Source organism: Suricata suricatta, chromosome 7 (assembly GCF_006229205.1).
Source record: "Suricata suricatta isolate VVHF042 chromosome 7, meerkat_22Aug2017_6uvM2_HiC, whole genome shotgun sequence".
NCBI lineage: Eukaryota > Metazoa > Chordata > Mammalia > Carnivora > Herpestidae > Suricata > Suricata suricatta.
This window is the reverse complement of record NC_043706.1, coordinates 55,012,193-55,031,790: the sequence shown is the minus strand read 5'-3', so window position 1 is coordinate 55,031,790 and position 19,598 is coordinate 55,012,193. Positions and strand designations below refer to the sequence as shown.

The 19,598-nt window shown below is 36.5% G+C and overlaps 1 long non-coding RNA gene across 1 annotated transcript; it reads right to left on the bottom strand.

The window, feature by feature from the left end:
* Positions 1 to 3,810: 3,810 nt before the first annotated feature.
* On the bottom strand, positions 3,811 to 7,978 carry LOC115295533. Its single transcript, XR_003910456.1, has 3 exons — positions 7,911 to 7,978; positions 7,174 to 7,234; positions 3,811 to 4,159 (listed from the first exon to the last, which is right to left on the bottom strand). It is a non-coding gene; the product is annotated as an uncharacterized LOC115295533 (long non-coding RNA).
* Positions 7,979 to 19,598: the final 11,620 nt, after the last annotated feature.

Below are 19,598 nucleotides of genomic sequence, written 5' to 3'. Positions count from 1 at the left end.
GGCTAAAGTGGGACACTTAACAGACTGAGCCACCCATGTGATGCAGATTTATTTTTTTTAAAGACAGAGTCTTACTAACATAACATAACATTGACTTAATCTAGGAGTGGTTATCAATATTAGCAGGAAAAATATTTGTTTGTCTTATAGATACCTTAAGTAAAAAGTCTTAACTTTCCTCCAGGGACATACACTAGGGACCTAACATAAAGCATTTTTCAAGGAACTAGAAAACTGGGAGAAGAGCAGAAGAGAAGATCAAGGAGATCATGAAGGGCAGGATGGTGAATGAAGGGAGAAGAAAGCAAAGAGAAGTATACAGAGGAAGAGAGAATTTGTGGCTACTAACACTGAATTGACTGAATATTAACTTGGGGGAGTAAGTAGAGAAATCATTTGGACCATGTGCACGACATATATTTCATAGGAAGATATACATCTGGCAATGGATTGCTCAAGACCCATTTCTAGGGTGTTATGGACATAGATTAAGAGTCACTTTACTTGTTTTTAACACTTTTCTCCTTGTTGTTGAAAACTTTGTCAAGCATTTGAGATCCATTGGTTCAAAACATTTCTAGTCTGCCAGAAACTCAGTTTCAGGCTTCCACATTCTTTTTCCTCTGCTTCTCCATCTAGATAATTTCTTTCTTTTAAAAAATTAAAAAAAAATATTTATTTATTTTTGAGAAAGAGAACAGGGGAGGGGCAGAGAGAGGGAGACAGAGAATCCAGGGTAGGTTCCAGGCTCTGAGCTGTCAACACAGAGCCTGATGCAGGGTGCAGACTTGTGAACCATGAGATCATGACCTGAGCTGAAGTTGGACACTTAACTGACTGAACCACCCAGGCACTCCAAGATAATTTCTTTTTTAAAGAAATGTTTATTTATTTATTTTGAGAGAGAAAGAGAAGAGAGCATGAGCGGGAGAGTGGGAGAGGCAGAGAGGGAGAGAAAGAATCCTTTGCAGGCTCCACACTGTCAGCTTGTGGGGCTCCATCCCACAAACCGTGAGATCATGACTGGAGCTGAAATCGAGTCCAACACATAACTGACTGAGCCACCCAGGACCCCCTCCATCTAGATAATTTCTACTTATTCTTCATGATTCATTGCAAATAGTAACACCTCCAAAAAACTTTCCTACCGTCTCTTTTTATTTTGCGAGAGACGGGGGCAGTGGGGAGACAGAGAGAGGGGGGGAGAGAGAGAATCTCAAATTGGCCCCCCTACTGTCAGCACAGAGCCCAAGACAGGGGGGGAGATCATGACCTGAGCTGAAACTGACTCAGTTTAACTGTGTCACCCAGGCGTTCCCCTTACCGTCTCTTTTTTAAACCGATGCCCTTCCTCTGTGTCTCACAGTACCCTTGTTATTTTCCACTTTTAAAAATTACACTGAGTCATACTTATCTTATTTTAATTGTCCTTACTTATCTGTAAAGTTCATGACAGTAAGAGCTGTATCTTAACTTTTTTTTCACCTCACTTCATGTTGAATGAGCAAATGTTATTTCATATTCGTAAGTCTTTACGCTTGCTATTTCCTATGTGTAGAATTCCTTTCTTCATGTTTTCTTGGGAAATTTCTTCTTATTTCTTTTAACACTCTTCATGTTAAGTTGCTCTTCCAAATCTTTCTTGACCTTTTCTCTTGGTACCACAGATTTAATCATATGATTCTGTCTTAATTCTGTACTTTACATTAGTCATTTGCAAAATGATAAAATTATGTCTATTTACAAATATACAATAAAATATATGTGAACTATTTTATTTAACTCATCAGTTAATGACTGAACCAGTAAGATGTTCTAACTACTTCTAATGAGAATTGGATTTCTGGAAATTTATATATTTGCTTGACAAATCCATTAACATTGGCCCAAACAGGAGCCATTCACATGACTGTGACAAGGAACACCTGTATTCAGAAAGGATATTTTCTAAGTAAAAGAATTTATTACCTACTTATTGCTTATATTAGGCTTATACAGGGTCCAAGGCTAAAGCTATTACTTTTGTTGTTTTTGAAATAGATTCACTTTAATATTCCAAAGAGTAGAAGTAAAGCTTTGGTGGAAACCATGTAATATAATTGTATATTGCTAAAAACACAGTACAGTATTTAAATTATTACAGGTCACAGAAAAAGATTATATTTTCCCAATTTGCTTTATAAAATCTTTATAATCATAAGAAACAAACATGATATAAATGGAAAACAAACCAAATTTTTTATAAATAAAGATCATAGACCAAAACTTATACATCCAATAAAAGAAGAGAATGCCACAATTTTAGGACCAAAAGCTATTTTAGAGAAAATTAAGTTAAACTCTTTATATTCCAAGGAGTAAATGGGAAAATGTTGGCTCATCAAGATTAAATGATTGATGAAAAATGATGCTGCCAGTTGGGTAATACAATGCATTTGGATAAGAAATGCAAAGATTAACTAAAATATTATAGAAAAATAATTGCACCGTCACCTGGGTGGCTTTGTCAACTAACCGACCGACTTTGGTTCAGGTCATGATCTCATGGTTCACAAGTTCAAGCCCCACATCAGGCTCTGTGCTGGCAGCTTGGATCCTGGAGCCTGCTTCAGATTCTGTGTCTCCTTCTCTCTCTCTGCCCCTTCCCTGCTCATACTCTATCTCTGTGTCCTTCTCAAAGATAAATACACATTTAAAAATTTAAAAAAAGAAAAGTAATTGCATAGGAAAATAAATTTATCAAAATAAAAAATGAATGATTCTAAATGTGGCTGAATCACTATACTATGTTACTACAAATTATCCATGACTTTAGACCTTGTCCTTTAATTCTCAATTAGTTTTGCTACTTTGATTAACTTCATCTGCTAGTGTAGCCACATTTCAGTCATTCAGTCAAACCAGGTGTTCTTTAAGTGACCAGTTATTTAACCAAATTAATGCTTATTTTGGTAATCACTGTTGAATTGACAGTTTCCTTGAGCAGGTTTAATATAGTTTTAAAAAAGACACTATGAAGTAAATTACTTATTTATATATATAAAAAATAAAAGATACATCAGGTTTTTGTAACGTTACAAATTACTGGCAGTTGGTACCTGTCATATTCCTCAAAACAGTTTGTACAAGGATAAGTCACAGGAATAAAAGGCAGCATAAGGAACATAGTCAATGGTATTGTAATAATGTTGTATGTTGACAGATGGTAGCTACACTGTGGTGAGCACAGCATAATGTATACACTTGTCAAATCACTGTGTTGTACACCTGAAACTAATGTAATAGTGTGTCAACTGCACTTCTAAAAAACTCACTAGTTTGTACAAGTTCACAAAACAATCCTGAAAACTCAATGAAATAGTTGGCTACCTTTTGAATGGAATTGAAATTTTGTGCTACTGTAGATAATGCCTAAACCAGAGAGCACTGTTTCTTTTCCCATATCTCTTCTTTTTCTGAGCTGTGTAATCTGTTTAATCTGAGCTTTCATTTTGGAAAAGGCTGATACACTTTAAATTTGTACATATTACATTATTTCTTACAGTTAAAAAAACCTGGACAATCAAATATTCCCCTTCTCTAACAATTCAATGATCACAAAATGTTAATCAGTTGTAATAAAAAATGGTAATATAATTAAAAAAAACCCCACCAGTTAAAATGAAACAGGCTGGCCAGGTCTGAGGAGCCAGAGGGGTTCTGCAGGACCAGCCAAGAGGGTCCTCAGATTCTCAAAGGGTGGAAATGAAACACAAGCTGAGAAGAAGTAAGAGCAGGGTTTACTGAAGACAGAGAGAGAGAGGAGGCACAGATAAGAACGTCTAGGAGACTCAGAAAGGAAAAGGAGCACGAGTCTCATCTTTACGTGAGCATCTGGAATTTTTATTTAGGTCGGTGGTCTGGTGTATGTGACCTCTCAGGCAACCAGGAACTTGTCCAACAGGCACGGGTGCTCAAGTGTCCTTCAAAAGTCACTAGTGCGCGGGGGCCAGGGGTCTTGACATCAAGGTGTTTGGACTCCTTGGTCTTGGAGAACGTTCATGACAACCTTGCCTGGTCACTCCTTAGATGTTATCTCTTGTGCTGGAAGACTCCAAAGAAATCATCAATTTCTTGACCTTTACAAGGAGGACGCATGCATAAGGAAGGTGTGCTGGTTCTAGCAAGAGAAGAAGCAGGAAAAGGAGCAAAGAAAAAAATTTTCATGGGGTCCCTTCAGTTTTGTTGTCTTAAAAACAATAAGAAATTCAGTGCTCGTAAATGAATTACAATGCATGATATATTTAACATTTTCTAATGTAATGTTTTGGCTAGCCTCCCACAAATGCAGCACAATCTGAAGATGTGGCCAGTTGGGTGCATCTCAGTCAATCCATAAGGCCCTAGAAACATAAGTTCTTGTAATTTTCAGGGTAATTTCTCCTACCCTATCCACAGAAGCCCTTCCCTCAGTGGGTTCAAGCAGAAAATCTTTGCATTACAGACATCAGTGGTGGGTGTGGTTAAATGTGCTGGGATTCTCAGACTGTCCTCCCCTGTCCTCATGTTCATTCAGAACACAGCTGCTGGCCCCTCCGGAGGTTTTTTCCCCACATAGCCATTGGCCATCATGATTCTCTTTGTGTTCTTAATGGCTGTAGATAGCTTCTAGGCCAGCATCTGCCCGAGACAAAACTACAGTGAGAAATTCACAATCACAACGGCAAGCCTCTGGGTCTTTGTAATTTATACAGAGTTGGGGCTCAGACTGTTATGTACATCTGAAAAAATGAATATCTCTTCACCAGAGAAACTGGGAGAGAAAGCAGGGAAAGAATATGGAAAATAAATGAGAGTTTAACAGTCTGTTCATTTCATGTTCCTGGACAGAAAATCTTTGTGAAACAGCATGAAAATGACCTGAATAGAGTTGTTTTTAGAGTTTTCAAATTCAGGCAAATTCTTTAGAGACCATAGTTAGCTGAAAGCTCCCCTTACTGATAGGGCTCTGTGAATAGCAGACCCCCGTATCGATGAAAAACAACCCCCTTACCATAGTTGTATAAATTCAGCTTCCGGTATAGATCTGCATATGAATCTGAGTATGGTTTTACACATTCCTAAATTATATGAAACAAATGATATCAAAAGTTGGCCTATGTTTTTTTTTTCTGTGAGTTAATGAATATTTTATATTGTATGGTACTGCACTAATGGATGCTATAGTAATTTATATGAATAAACTATTTACATCTTTCCACAGATTTCTGAAACATAGAAACTTTAATGTTACTTTGAAGAAATATAAATAATAAGGGTGACCATAAAACTTCAGCTGTTTGAAGCATTTGATTTTAATTTCTGTGGGCTTGAGCATCTGTTTCCTGTCATGAATTAAGTTATATTGCCTATGTTTGTACTGATCATCATTCACTTAAGAATGAAAAATAAAGGCCTGTAAGAAAGCTTAAGTGCTTCTTATTCATATTTGATTTAGGCAACTTCATGTGTGATATTTTAGATAATTAAGGCCAGTTTTACCAAAGTTTTTTGGGGAAAAATGCAAAAAAATTAATTTTTATTTGTTTAATAATATTGATAATTCAAATTATTTTTATGTAGCAAATTGTAGCTTTAAAAGATATAACATATCCAAACAAGGCTCAAAGACAAACTTAATAACACTTGGCTGATAGTAAAATCTTTTTCCTATAACTGTAATCAGAGAACTGTGTATTTTTCTCTATCTACTTGCACATTTAGATAGTGTATCCATCATATAATATGGGAATCATATTTTTGAATTTTCTAGATATGAAGATTTAACCCAAACATCTGGATACTCAATGGACATCCCCCAAGATAGTAAATATTAAGACTATGTATTAGAAAGTAGTAGGAATAGAACTAACTGGTGTTGGTAAGGATGTGGAGAAAGGGACCCTCCTGCACTGTTGGTAGGAATGCTAACTGGTGCAGCCATTCTGGAAAACAACACAGAGGCTCCTCAAAAAGTTAAAAATAAAATTTCCCTACAATGCAGCAATTGCACTACTAGGTATTTACCCAAAGAATACTAATTCAAAAAGATAAATGTACCCCACTGTTTACAGCAGCATTATTAACAATAAAAATAGGCAAATTATGGAAAGAGTCCAAATGTCCATCAACTGAAGAAGGGATGCAGAAGAAATTATATATACATATGTGTGTGTGTGTGTGTGTATATATATATATATATATATATATATATATATATATATGCGCAACGATGTGGCTAGAGCTAGAGTGTGTTATGCTAAGTGAAATAAATCAGCCAGAGAAAGACAAATACCATGTGATTTCAGTCATACGTAGATTTTAAGAAACAAAATAAAAGTTCATAAGGAAAAAAAGAGACAAAAGACAAACCAAGAAACAGACTCTTAACCAAAGGGAACAAACCGATGGTTACCAGCGAGGAGGCTAAACAGGGGATGGGGATTCAGGAGCGCACTTGCTGTGAGGAGCACGGGGGGGCTAAATCACTACGTTGTACGCATGAAACTAATACAACACTGCATGTTACCTAACTGGAATTTAAATAAAAACCTTTCAAAAATGTGAAAAAAAGAAAGTCGTAGAAACAATTTTATAAAATAATCTTGGAGTGGAAAAAAAATCACAAAAATGGAGAAAGACACAAAACCCACACATTAGAAAAAGATCCATAAATGTCTTCACAAAATTAAAAAAAAAAACACAAAGCAAAATAAAAATAAAAGCTGAAGACAAACAAGAAAAGCTCATTTTTCTTTAGTATAGAAGAAGCTCTTATCTTTAAATAAAAAAGGCAAAAGATTTGCATAGTCATTTCACAGAACAAGAAGCTAAGTATGCTCACTTGTAATTAAACCTATGCAAATTAAAGCAACAAAACCCATTTACCATGTCTTTTGGAAAAAAATGAGCTTGATGATACCCACATTTGACCAGTATAAGGAAATAGATGAGACAATTATGTCTGCTAACTACATATTTCTTTAATTTTTTGAAGGGTAATTTTGCAATATCTGTGGAATTAGGAAAGGCATGTCGTTCTGACCCAGCAACTGAACTGTTAGGAATTTATCCCTATTAATATGTTTGCAGCCATATGTCAAAACACACTCACACACAACACACACACTATAGTGTCAAAATATTGGAACCTACCTGGTTATCAATACTGATGACATGAATATTAGTGATCTATATGAGTGGAGTTCCATGGCTTCTAGAAATAAGGATGAAAAAAAATCTGTACATGCTGATTTATTTTGAGGAGGAAAGAGAACAAGTTTCAGGATACAGTACATAACACAACGTATGTATTATCCTCCCATTTGTGTAAACAAAATAATAACCAAGATGTCCTGAGTGTATGTTACATGCCAAGATTTACACTAATCACTTTACAAGTTTCAACAGCAAAACAACACTTTTCTCCCCATACTGAGGATTAGATAGGATTTGTAATTTTCCTGAAGTTATGCAAGTGGCCAAAGCCAATCACTTTGTTCCAATCACTAAGTTCCAGTCTCAGTATGTAATTGTTAAGGTTGTTGGGGTCAACTGTTTAGGAATGTTCCTGAAATTTAATAAATTGCAGTTACAGAAAGAACATGGGCACAACCTCCACAGAGAATTTCATGTAAAAACAATAGCTCATTCTACATTTTTTTCCATATCTTATTTCCATATCTGTAATAGTTTCTTTTTTTTGAAATCATGCACATTTGTACCTTTTTTCTTTAAAAAAATAACACTTCAATTTTTGAACTTACCTGTTTAGAATTAGTTTAACGTCTTCTAACTATCACATAGAGCAAGGTGCTTGGGGGCAGGGGACACTGGGCTGTCACTCACTAGGCAAAGCTGTGGTCTCTTGCTGAGCTACGTAGGTTCCTTACCTTTGACACCAGGTGTCTTGTTTTTCTCATCCTGAAATGATGCATTTGATGTAGGGCGTCAAGTAAGGCTCAAGGGCTTCCACCAAAGTGCTTCATCAGCTCAGCAGCACTTAACACTTCTTAAACCCAAAAGGGCAATTGTTTCTTGCCTTTTCTTTCTTCTTTTTCCCTTATGCATAATTCATGCAAGATTATTCGTTTATGTTTATCATGCTACTCTATGATCTAACTGAAGATTAGAAATGAGAAAATAAAACTCAGTCATAGATTCAGAAATAATCTTTTGCTTTTAAACATAATCAATTTATTTTGCTCCCTGAATTGAAAGTCTCATGATTCTAAAATGTGAAATATCTTTGTTAAGAAAGCAGTCCAATAATGGTGAATAACACCAGAATATAAATGTGTAACCTTACAAATGAATTTGCAACAAAGAGTAGAGAACAATGTATTTTTCTAACACTCCTCAATTAAACTGAAAAAATGAGTCCTGTAAATGGATGAGCTAGAAAAGTTAGGGTGTGGGCTGTGATGTGAGAACAAAGACGCCCCAAGGTGGTGAGGCTCCCACCAAGTCCTCTTCCAGTTACCAGTTCAGTGTGGGGAGGTGGCCTCAGGCTGCTGAGCTGCTCTTCCATCCCAAAAATGCAGGCCTCAAAACTGTTGCAGCCCTTTCTGGCTGCAAAGAAAAGAAAAGGAAGAAAGTGGAGGGGAAGCGATGTTTCTCTAAAGGCAATGCACGTTTCTCTTCCTCGCAGAGTCCACTGGTGAGAACTTAGACCCACGGCCAGTCATACCTCTGAGGGAGGCTGGAAAATGTGGTTTTCATCTGGGTAGTCATGTGCCTAACTGAAATGTTATTATCACACACACAAAAGGAGGAGAACAGACCGGGATGGGGAGCAACAGTCAGTCTGTCACATGTGCCTGTAATTATTTTATAAATTTAAAATTCATTTTACAATTGCATATAAATTCTAAAGAGGTGGAGATCAATAAAGCATAACTTGAAACTGCTACACTATGAATTAAGATGCATTTTAGCTCTAAGCATTTAATTTAAATGTACTTTTACTTAGGGTGTTAAGTAATTAAAACTAAAATGTCAGAAGTCAATAGTTTAATCAAGTCACTTAGAGGAGGGCCTGAAAGACAAGCTACATTACCCACCCCCTCGCTTCACGGTAAGAATCCTACAACTGAAAATTCGTTTCATGTTTTTAAACTTTAAAAATTCTGTTACCCCACTCAGCATCAAGGAAATACAAATCACAGCCACAATGAGATACCACCGCACACCGGTCAGAGTGGCTAAAATTAATAACTCAGGCAAGAATAGATGTTGCCGAGCATGCACTGCTGGTGGGAATGCAGACTGGTGCAGCCACTCTGGAAAACAGTACGGAAAGGTGAAAATAGAGCTACCCCACCACCCAGGAATTGCACTACTAAGTATTTATCCAAAGGATACAAAAATGCTATTTCAAAGGGTCACATGCACCCTACTGTGTATAGCAGCGTTATCAACCATAGCCAAAGTATGGAAAGAGCCCAAATGTCCATTGACTGATGGACTATTCCTTACACAACGAAGTATTACTCCACAATCAAAAAAGCACGACATCTTGCCATCTACAACACTGTGGATGGAACTAGAGTGTATTATGCTAAGCGAAATTAGTCAGAGAAAGACCAATATGATTTCACTTATCTGTGGGATTTAAGAAACAGAACAGATGAACATAGGGAAAGGGAAGCAAAAATAAGATACAGAGAAGGAGACAAATCAGGAGACTCTTGAAATGCAGAGAATAGGGTTGCTGGTGTGGTTTTGGATGGGGGGATGGGCTAAATGGGGGATGGGCATTAAGGAGGGCACTTGTTGTGATGAGCACTGGGTGTTATATGTAAGTGGTGAATCACTAAACTTTATTCCTGAAATCATTATTACACTATATGCTAACTAACTTGGATTTAAATTTTTAAAAATTCATAAAAATTCTGTTCCCTTCTGAAGAAGTTTTTTTTCATTTAGTCATTCAAGAATTTTTAAATAGATTTACATTTTCCAATACTTTTGGAAATGTTATTATTTCGTTGTTAACTTGTCTATATCCTTGGAGTTAGATCTGTTGTGCACTGTTGGTCATTGAGAGGAAGTGACCATCAGTTGCCTCATCAGCTGACCTGGGCAGTGACAGGTTCCTTACCCTCTCCTGTCCTCGTGATATGTGCTCTGCTTGCTCCCTCCCAATGGAAGGCGCCGCAGGACAGAGCCTGGAGATAGTGATGTGTTGTTCAGACTCTCTGGATGATATATGTAGCTTAACCCAGTAAAGGTCTCTACATAAACTTTAAAGATTCTGGCAGGCAGGTGCAGAGATTTACTGGTTTTGCAGCTGCCCAAGACAAGCCGCATATGCAAGTACACTTGCTTTATTACCATCCGGAGCAATCTACAGCTTTCTTTGGTCTCTCCTTACCCTCCCTATGGGGATGGTTTGAGAGTCGACACAGACCTCTAAAACTTTTGTTCAAGCAAATCAGCTATTGTCCATCTAAATAGGGTACTGTGACTAGTATAACCAGTATTGTCAAGTTACTGTGCCAGAAGTATCAGTAGAGATAGATGAAACTGGACATTCTAAAGAAAAATGGCAGGATACATAAAGTTCAGAGTTGTTCACTGCCTTGAATATGGATTCACTGTTATACTATTTTTTCTATGTGTTCTGCCACATGCTGTGATAACTTGAAAGGCTCAAAGGTGCTTGGGATTTGGTTTATCAGGACAGATATATATGCAGTGAGCCAATTAACTATTCACAGCCCTTTTACTGTGATAGAAAACTAGATTAATCAAGAAAGTTTAAGAAGATTGTGAGCATTCTTGAAAACATGTTTATTTAATTCTTTCTACATGGAAAAATAATAGTTTTCATTCTTTGTTGCTGGAGATGTTATGGCTGTGTACCTTTCGTTTTTGTGATTTTTAAAAATAATAACAGAATTGTGAATTTCTCATTAACTTGACTTCAGGTTAAATACATTTCACGTAGCTTATGCTTGCCATTAGGGCTAAGAACCTAACTACATTTGGAATAGAACCATATTTGACTTACATTGCAAAATTTTTTGATTAGAATTCTTCTGATAATACTTCACACATTCCATAGCCATCTATATGCTAATATTTCCAACAAATTATTAGATGCTATTTCTACATAACCTTTTTCTCAACAAATGACCTGTCATGTTCATAGTGGCCTCAATTTTTGGTGGCAGTTTTAATTTTATCTAGCAAAAAATTGAAGGCCCATAAAGAAACTAATTACATAGTTTCACAGTTAATAATATGGTTTCTAGTTTTAAGACTTGTAATGTGAAAATTTATCTGGTTAAATTTTCTAAGATCCAAGGCCTTTTTTTTTAAAGCATGTAGGAACCTTTTAGAAGCAACATAAAAATTTTCATACCACAGACTTTAGAAACATTGAATCTTGATTTTCCATTACTGTTATTGATTTTTTTTTGGAAAGCCTAAACTTTACTTCTGTTATAAACACATGGTCTTATTAGTGTTCCCTCTTTGAAGAAGTAATGGCTCTCCAAAATGTAATCAGGAGAAAGGCAGCTGAAAAATTCATGTGGCTTGTTTACCAATAACATTGCCTATCTGGAACCTTGAGATTTTAAATAATAGGACTGTTGAGGTATACCGTTTTTCTGACTGCTGACCACTGATAGGCAGATAGTGCAAAAGAAATCCGTAATGTGGAGAGTTATTTCATCTGCAGCTAGGGTGATCTGAACAAAGACCCAATTAGAAATAAATACACTGATACAAAACTGATATTTAATATAACTTTAAGAAATACATACTTAAAAACCAGTATTAAAATGTAGAAGGGGTTTTAGAAATTTTTATTTGATACTGTCCTTTGATAACCCGAAGAAAGGATTTGAAATGGGAAAAACAAAGCAATAGAGGAAAAAAGACAAAAGGAGGGCATCTTAGAAAGCAAGAGACCGAGATCTTAGAAATAACAAACACAGTAGGGAAGCTGAGAGAAAAACCTATGAGAAAAAATTATTGAGACAAAGGAAGAAAAACAAGGAGTTGGAAACAAAGTTGAGGTTTACTAAACTCATTAGGTTAGATATGCTGGCAAACATTTTCTTTAACCTACAGAGATCTGCATATTCCTACATTTATCTTCTTATCATATAAGGACTCTGTCATTCAGGTGTCCATCTGCAAATGTAAGATTTCTATACTGACACCAGGAAGGCTCCAAGCACATCTTGTCAATTTGTTATTTTGCTTTCCAAACCTCATCTGAAAATATGCTTTCCTCCATTCTATTCCCTTAATTGCTTTCTCTCATAATTGGTTTGGTGAATGAATGACTTAAATGTATTCATTGTGTAATGGCATTGCACTACTTTACATAATTTATACAATCATCCATTACATTATTTAATTATTTTTCTCATTTTATTTCATAAGGCTTTTGGGGCACAGCTTAGTTGAAAGACCTACTCAGGAAAGCTCACACATATTGTTCTTTAATGTCAAATTACTGTTTCCATTAAGCTTAATGGTCCTTCAGAGAAATTGACTTCTGAATATACAAAACTATTTTATCATTTTGATTGAAATAGTTTTAATTTGGACACTCTGCTGTCTGCAGTGCATTGAATGCTTGCATGATTGGGCTTAACTGCACACGTGCACTCCGTGGATCTATCATAGAGCAAATTGTGTGTTTTATCATCCATTCTCATTACTACTGGTTGACTTTTGCATTTCAGATTCCAAGGATAGTGTTGCTAAATGGTTCTGGCATATTGATTCAGAAGTCTTGTTTCTGAAATTTTCAGAAACAAGAACTTTTCAACCTTAAGAAATTTAGAGACTGAAATCTCACATGACTTAAACTGTCATAATCTTGTAAATGTAGTAAATAATCACACATTTAATGGTACCAAATTAAACACGGCAGCAGTGATTAAAGCAACGAAAATTTTAGCTTTGGATCCTGTAGAAGACATGGAAGATACTTTCTTCCCTGTGTTGGATTGACTTATTTGTTTAAAAGACAAAGATAGGAAGAAAGGCAGTTTGTAAACTTGACTTTTGAAATGGCAGTTTCTTTGAGAATTTTTGTTTCTCTAATAAAAGGCAAATTACCCATGCAAATGACTATCTCATGACTGGTTTAAAGTGTTTGGCACAAGTGTCCTTCTCTTCTCCTTCTCAAGAGTCCCTGAAAACGGTAACAAAATAATAGGGAAAGGAAAACCACTATTCTTGGATTTGTTGATACAAATTCAAAAGTTTCTCTGTGAACAAAAATCATCGATCTTAAAGAGTTTATGTTTTAACAGAGAGCGATAGATACTAAGCATAGTGAATTAGTAAGCCGAATCTCGGGTCAAAAGGTTAACCGCCATGGGAATTGAGCAGGTGAGGGGGTGGCTCTTGGAGTGGTCAAGGCTCAATGAGAAGCTGACATTTGAGAAAAGACCTGTGGATGGACAGGGAGTGAACATGCAGGCACCTGGAGGCAGAGTATTCCAGGCGGAAGGAAAGTCAGTGCCATAGTCCCGAAGAAGAAATTTGCCCTGTGTATTTGAGGGACTAGAAGGAGGCCAGTGTGGTGTGAGCAAGAGTCATAGGAGATGAGGTAATGGAGATAATGGCTTTGGTTTTTGCTTTGAGTGAGGAATAACATGTAACTTCCATTTTAAAAAGACCTCTTTGGAAGCTGTCTCGAGAATAGATTGAAAGGGGCAAGGCTGAGGAAGAGCAATTAGATATTATGGCAATAATCCAGGTGAGAGATGGTGGTGATATGGACCAAGATCATTGGTTAGAGTTTGGATAAAGCAACTGAAGTATGGAATTTGGAAGGTAGAGCTAAAGGATATCCTGATGGGTCAGAGGAGAGGATTGAGAGAAAGAGAGGAATCCAGGATGAATCCAAGAGTTTTCACCTAAGGAACTGGTGGATACATTGCCAATCCTGTGATGGGGAGGGCTGTGGGAGATGTAGATCTAGGGGAAGATCCTGAGTTCAGCTTTGTATCCATTAGATTACAAAGTTCTATTACTTATCTAATTGAGATGTTGAGGAAGCTGAAAGAGGAGAAGATTCAGAGGAGAGGTTGATTTTTGAGATATAATTGGAAGTCCTCCACATATAGATATTTAAAACAAACTGAATGAATGAGAATACCAAGTGGCTGAATATAAATAGAGAAGACACACCGTTCAAGCACTCCAATGCTAAGCTATGAGAGAGTTTTGGAGGACTAACACTCCAGGGAGAGGTATCCACCAATGACATAGAGTTTAGGAAGATACAGCCTGGAATATGAGTGAAAGGAGCTGTGACTGACTTTGCAGCAGAACCCTGGAAATCTTCTCCATTTAGACTTTGCATGATGTTAGAAGGTAGGCATGAGAATGCCTGGTGACTGCCTTTTAGGATTGCAGGTGATATTTGCAAGCCTATATTTTAAAATGAATTAATGTTTGTAACGCATTTAGAAACAATGCCTGATACAGCATGTTATACTAGTTTTTGTTAAGTAGATACATTTACTAAATAGTCATCCGTCTCCCTAACCCTTGAATCCTTTTGCCTACATATCTATAAAACATGGCTTGGAGTCAGACTTTTATCCTCAGGTAGAAATACCCAAGAAATTTTTTTAAAGATTTTTTTTAATATGGAGGAAATCTTAATTTATTAGTTAACTTATTAATTTATTTAGTTAATATTAATTTATTAGTTAATTAGTTAATTTTTTATTAGAGAAGGAGAGAGAATCCCAAGCAGACTCCTCACTGTCGGAGGAAAGCCCAATTATCAATGCAGGACTTGAACTCATGACCCTGAGATCAAGACCTGAGCTGAGATCAACAATCAGAAGACCAACAGATTGAACCACCTGGGTGTCCCAAGATACTTTTTAAAAAAAAGTAATCTCTGCTCAATGTGGGGCTTAAGCTCACAACTCAGATATCAAGAATCACATGCTGTACTGACTTAGCCAGCCAGGTTCTCCAGTTAAGAAACTTTTTTAAGCAGATGCTTTGGTAAGCCACTTGCAGAGGGAGTGAAAGCTGGAAGAGGCTTCCTTGAGAGAAAATAAATGGTCTCTGTCCATTGTCTTGGTACATAGTAAAGTATTATTTTATAGAATGAGGCAAGCTAGCTGAAGGGGAAGCCGGGCTGCTCTACACAATTTTGACTGTTTCTTGGAAATTGGATGTAGGAGGGAGGAAGAGAAGAGATTAAGTTGTTGAGTTGGGAGAGAATAAAAAATAAAAATATTTAATGGGGAACTTTATTATGTTTTTGCTGTGCAATATGTGACAAGAGTGTTTTCCCCCACTCTCTGCAAAATAGTAAACTTGCTATCTTTTGAATGTGTTGTTGAATTAGAATTCAAATAAAAACGACAAAATACTTCTTGTTTCATGGAGAATTTGAAGTGATATCAGAGATACAAGATGTTAGAACTTCAATATTTTTCCTACTTTCTGAGCCTCATAGATTTTCCTGTTTCTGGATGCTTGTATCTTTTGATAGATATTTTAACATTCTCCTCTATATTTTCTGCAGAAACCAGTATGAAAGTGATGGTAAATATAACTTGAAAATATATGGGTTAAACACAATTAAATAGTTTCTTTTTCTGTAAGAATTCTCCAGGTTTTTACTATACTGTTTGGTAAAATGACTCTTCAAGCAAGGGAATATAATGTGCATTTTTTAAAATTAAAAAAATGTGTGCATTTTATAGAATTCATGGCACACACTTGAAGAAGCCATTCAATTGTAATTTGTTTTCTAAATGATTTTTTAAAGTTTATTTATTTTGAGGGAGAGAGGAACATGGGAAGGGCAGAGAGGGAGAGAGAATCCCAAGCAGGCTCCTCACTGTCAGAGGAAAGCCCAATGCAGGGCTTGAACTCATGAACCATCAGATCATGTCCTGTGTCAAAACCAAAAGTTGAGTACTTAACCAACTGAGACACACAGGCACCTAGTAACTTTTTCTTAAAAGTAGGCTACATGCCCAGTACAGAGCCCAGTGCAGGGTCAGTACAGGGCTTGAACTTACAAACCTAAGATGAGATGAAGAGTCAGTTGCCCAACCAATTGAGCCATCAAGGCATTCCTATAACTTATTTTTAATCAATTCTTATTCAATGTTTTTTTTCCAGCTACAAAATCCCCACCAATTATAAAAAAGGGGGTCCAAAAATAGATTTGTGAATTGAATGGCAAGATCCACAGCTGGGTGACCGTGAATTCTGGAAGACCTCAGTACAGGGTTGGAAGTGAGACAAGTAGGCCCAACCTTTGCTGTATTTTGGCGCCATCTGGTGGCAGTTATGTGACATAGCTGAAGTCTCTGTGGAAAAGATTGAGTTAATTGTTTGGGACTTCCAGTGCTGTGGTGGTAATTCCAGAAATCTTGCAGTTCTTTGGTGCAGGAAAAGATTGGGAAAGAGAAACTCTCTTCTGCCTCTCTATATCCCTTCGCATATCCTGACGTAGGTCATCTGTCATTTCCCTAGGATTATTCCCCTCTGCCCACAGAAGATTGGAACTTACGTCTGACCCCATTGAGAATGGAGGTTAGGTGAAAGATGGGGTCTAATCACAACGAGCTATTTTTTAGTCAAGTTATCACGGGCGTCTTGCTCTGTAAGTCCTTGGAATTTAGAATCTACGTGTTACATACTCTGTTCATTCTTTGAGGAGGATTTGTTTTGTAATAGTATAAAATGAACAAGACTTCCTTTCTACTTTCATGTATTAACATGTGTGGTGGGGATAACTACGAACAGACAATTCTAAAAGAGTTGACAAAAATGTTGTACCATTACAGCTAATACTTGGGACTGGTTGCATAATTTGTGGGGCACAGTGTAAAATGATAATGTGAGACTCTTTGTTAAGAATTCAAAGACAGGGGTGCCTGCGTGTAATCATCTGACTCTTGACTGTGGCTGAGGTCATAATCTCATGGTTTGTGAGACTGAGCTGCATGTCAGGCTCTGTGCTGATAGTGTGGAGCCTGCTTGGGATTCTCTCTCTCCCACTCTCTCCACCCCTCCCCCACTCATCCTCGCTCTCTCTTTCTCCAAATAAATAAACTTAAAAAAAAAATTAAAGACAGCAATAGCAGAGCATTAAGACAATCACAAGGCCCAGTTAAGTTCAGGGCCCTGTTCAACAGCACAGGGTGTGTCTGGGCTTGTGTCCTGGGGGCCAGTGCAATTCTTATTGCACTCACAGTATATTAGGGATGACTGTATGCATGCTTTACATACCTTAATTTACGTGATACCCTTAATTTCCCAGTACCTTGATTCAATCCAGTGAGTGCTTCCTAGGAATCTTTATATCGATGTCTCTCCCCAGGATTCCAAGGGGTTTCTTATTCCCATCCTCTAGAAATCTACATTTGGTCAGGGGACGGAGAAAGAAGCTGGCAGACAGAGGCTGACACTAGTTCCAGGAGAACTAGTTAAATGGTTAGGACAGTACTTGTTAAAGCAATAGGGAATTATTATGATGACCCACCAATCTGAAAGGTTCTGCTGAGCAGCCTGGGTGGCATGCTGCCGGCCTCCTCATTTGTTACTCTTCCTTTGATGATGGAAGAGCAGAGACCTAAAAAATGATTGAATGCTGAGTTGGTGACAGATCACTGATGTCACCCTCCATGTCTCATTGCCCACTTTTTTTTACACCAAGAACCTTCTTTCTCCCTAAATTGATCTTTTCATGAATGGTATACCTTAATTGGTATCTGTCAAAGAGCACTCATTTTATTTGGCAAGACCGACAGTATTTTTATAGTCCTTTCTACTGCTGTAGTTATTAATTCATAGTGGGAATTCTAGAAATTTGTGGATTGAGTTGGTACAAGTGGAAAAGATAGTTCTGTAATGTCTTGCTTAGAATACCATGTAGAAAATATTACAAGTTGGGTCAGTTTTGTGTCTCTTCAGCGTAAATGTGAACTTAGTATTTGGTTTTGGAGAGTACGCATGACATCTGGTGACTCAAAATATATTTGTTTGAAAAGAGAGTATACTTAAAAGCAATTAGGATTTTATTCACATTCTACTCCCAAGATAGTGTTCATTCACTTCACTGTTTACTTTGACCAGAGAGTTGGTCTAACCTAATTTTAAGTTGTGACTGTAAAATAGAAGCTTATTCCTCAGGAACAAAGTTTGTGTTATGACTCACAGTAAACCCTTCTACTCCACAGAAAGAATAGGAATCTGCTAGTGTGGGTGTGTCATTCTTGTCTAATCCTCAACAAAAGGGTTTCCTCTCCTTCTGTTCATTTTATTGCTTTTGATGAGCGCAAATCTAAATCACCACCCAAATACTGCTCATATGTTCAGTTTAATTTTGAGACAGTTTTGGAAATACAGGAAAGAAAAACATAACATCTATTTTCATGTTTTTAATGGGGTAATGTGTTATCGATTTTAATGATTTGTGGGAGGGAACATAACTAGTTTGTTTTTGAAAGAATATTCTTCTTTATTCTCTTTGATGATTGGAATTAGTTAATACTTTCATTAATTGTATTTACAAGCTAGAGGGTGCAGAATGAAGTTGAAAGTATATATCATCAAAACACTCTAATTTCCTTGGGGAAGAGTATATTTATCAGATTAGAGTTTTCTTATCAGACATTCAGTTCTTGATTCTATAAGGCTGTATCCTCCAACGAAAAGTTGAAAAATGTTCATTTAAAACTCATATGATCATTTTTCTGAGAGAAAATCCCTAAAAACACTAGAAATAAAAGTCAGCATTTCTCAGAGATTTTCATTATGCCCTTCTCAGCATTTTACACAAAGGCCAATGAGCACCATAGTTACACCTTTGTTGAAAAAAAAAAAAAGAATAAAAGTCTTTGAAATTTTGCCATCAGTATTGAGTAGCCTTTGAAGGGGTAGTTCATATTTATTATGTGATAAAGAAATAAAAAAAAGAGAGAGACATTTTGCTAAAGTGATTGGTTTTTGGAAACATTGGCTGAAACACCAGATAAATTTAGAGCACTCTGTTACTGTATAGAGCCAGTAAGAAGATAGGCTATAAAAAATCTGAAACTAAATATCACACCTATAACATTTAAAGCAGACACAAGCTGTCTCCTGGAGACCTTAATGATTGTATTTCTTTTATATGCTGAAAGAAACACTGTCACCTTCCTGTAATGAACTCAATAGCACCTTGAGGCTTTTTAATCGTAGAAGTTTATAGTCATGCGTCAGTGCTGAAATTGTAGATCTCAAGTGTTTTATGATTGAGGAGAACTCTGGGCACATATGATTGGATGTCACTAACTTTCCACTGAGTTCCCTGGCTAGCGACTTTTCATTGTAATTTAAACTCCCTTATTGACAGAACACAGTGGACTAAAAACCACGTTCTAAATAACAAACAATAAAAATTTGAAGAAAAATACAACAAACATAATTAAACCATTTAGATTATTGGCTTCATGTTAACCACTTAAGATCCCAAAGAAAGTAAATTGTAATTTAGATTGAACTCATAGATGTTCATTGCTTCTATTACTTGGGAAATTTGCTTTGGATAGATTTACTATTCATGAATGTTTTATTTT